This window comes from Musa acuminata, unplaced genomic scaffold, assembly GCF_036884655.1.
Source record: "Musa acuminata AAA Group cultivar baxijiao unplaced genomic scaffold, Cavendish_Baxijiao_AAA HiC_scaffold_176, whole genome shotgun sequence".
Taxonomy (NCBI): domain Eukaryota; kingdom Viridiplantae; phylum Streptophyta; class Magnoliopsida; order Zingiberales; family Musaceae; genus Musa; species Musa acuminata.
In genome coordinates, this window is record NW_027020449.1 from 32,501 (window position 1) to 35,000 (window position 2,500).

A 2,500-nucleotide genomic window follows, 5' to 3' on the forward strand; every position below is an offset into this window, starting at 1 on the left:
GCTGCTCTCGCTTCGCTCGCTGTCCGCCGCTCGCCGCTCGCTCGTGCAGCCAAAAATGGCCAGTTTTGGCCCGTTTTTGGGCCGTTTTGGCCAGTTTTTGGCCTGTTCTTGCATTGCGCGGTGACCGTCGAGAGCGGAGCAAAACGTCAGCCATCTCAGCACCCTGGAACCCCCCGGGTGCACAGGGCTGGATGGGGCTTTCGTATAGCAGGGACGGTGCTGCCTCTCGCTTCGCTCGGCTGTCCGCCGCTCGCCGCTCGCTCGTGCAGCCAAAAATGGCCAGTTTTGGCCCGTTTTTGGGCCGGTTTGGCCAGTTTTTGGCCTGTTCTTGCATTGCGCGGTGACCGTCGAGAGCGGAGCAAAACGTCAGCCATCTCAGCACCCTGGAACCCCCCGGGTGGCACAGGGCTGGATGGGGCTTTCGTATAGCAGGGACGGTGCTGCCTCTCGCTTCGCTCGCTGTCCGCCGCTCGCCGCTCGCTCGTGCAGCCAAAAATGGCCAGTTTTGGCCCGTTTTTGGGCCGTTTTGGCCAGTTTTTGGCCTGTTCTTGCATTGCGCGGTGACCGTCGAGAGCGGAGCAAAACGTCAGCCATCTCAGCACCTGGAACCCCCCGGGTGGCACAGGGCTGGATGGGGCTTTCGTATAGCAGGGACGGTGCTGCCTCTCGCTTCGCTCGCTGTCCGCCGCTCGCCGCTCGCTCGTGCAGCCAAAAATGGCAGTTTTGGCCCGTTTTTTGGGCCGTTTTGGCAGTTTTTGCCTGTTCTTGCATTGCGCGGTGACCGTCGAGAGCGGAGCAAAACGTCAGCCATCTCAGCACCCTGGAACCCCCCGGGTGGCACAGGGCTGGATGGGGCTTTCGTTATAGCAGGGACGGTGCTGCCTCTCGCTTCGCTCGCTGTCCGCCGCTCGCCGCTCGCTCGTGCAGCCAAAAATGCCAGTTTTGGCCCGTTTTTGGGCCGTTTTGGCCAGTTTTTTTGGCCTGTTCTTGCATTGCGCGGTGACCGTCGAGAGCGGAGCAAAACGTCAGCCATCTCAGCACCCTGGAACCCCCCCCGGGTGGCACAGGCTGGATGGGGCTTTCGTATAGCAGGGACGGTGCTGCCTCTCGCTTCGCTCGCTGTCCGCCGCTCGCCGCTCGCTCGCGCAGCCAAAAATGGCCAGTTTTGGCCCGTTTTTGGGCCGTTTTGGCAGTTTTTGCCTGTTCTTGCATTGCGCGGTGACCGTCGAGAGCGGAGCAAAACGTCAGCCATCTCAGCACCCTGAACCCCCCGGGTGGCACAGGGCTGGATGGGGCTTTCGTATAGCAGGGACGTGCTGCCTCTCGCTTCGCTCGCTGTCCCGCCGCTCGCGCTCGCTCGTGCAGCCAAAAATGGCCAGTTTTGGCCCGTTTTTGGGCCGTTTTGGCAGTTTTTGGCCTGTTCTTGCATTGCGCGGTGACCGTCGAGAGCGGAGCAAAACGTCAGCCATCTCAGCACCCTGGAACCCCCCCCGGGTGGCACAGGGCTGGTGGGGCTTTCGTATAGCAGGGACGGTGCTGCCTCTCGCTTCGCTCGCTGTCCGCCGCTCGCCGCTCGCTCGTAGCAGCCAAAAATGGCCAGTTTTGGCCCGTTTTTGGGCCGTTTTGGCCAGTTTTTGGCCTGTTCTTGCATTGCGCGGTGACCGTCGAGAGCGGAGCAAAACGTCAGCCATCTCAGCACCCTGGAACCCCCCGGGTGGCACAGGGCTGGATGGGGCTTTCGTATAGCAGGGACGGTGCTGCCTCTCGCTTCGCTCGCTGTCCGCCGCTCGCCGCTCGCTCGTGCAGCCAAAAATGCCAGTTTTGGCCCGTTTTTGGGCCCGTTTTGGCCAGTTTTGGCCTGTTCTTGCATTGCGCGGTGACCGTCGAGAGCGGAGCAAAACGTCAGCCATCTCAGCACCCTGGAACCCCCCGGGGTGGCACAGGGCTGGATGGGGCTTCGTATAGCAGGGACGGTGCTGCCTCTCGCTTCGCTCGCTGTCCGCCGCTCGCCGCTCGCTCGCGCAGCCAAAATGGCCAGTTTTGGCCCGTTTTTGGGCCGTTTTGGCCAGTTTTTGGCCTGTTCTTGCATTGCGCGGGTGACCGTCGAGAGCGGAGCAAAACGTCAGCCATCTCAGCACCCTGGAACCCCCGGGTGGCACAGGGCTGGATGGGCTTTCGTATAGCAGGACGGTGCTGCCTCTCGCTTCGCTCGCTGTCCGCCGCTCGCCGCTCGCTCGTGCAGCCAAAATGGCCAGTTTTGGCCCGTTTTTGGGCGTTTTGGCCAGTTTTTGGCCTGTTCTTGCATTGCGCGGTGACCGTCGAGAGCGGAGCAAAACGTCAGCCATCTCAGCACCCTGGAACCCCCCGGGTGGCACAGGGCTGGATGGGGGCTTTCGTATAGCAGGGACGGTGCTGCCTCTCGCTTCGCTCGCTGTCCGCCGCTCGCCGCTCGCTCGTGCAGCCAAAAATGGCCAGTTTTGGCCCGTTTTTTGGGCCGTTT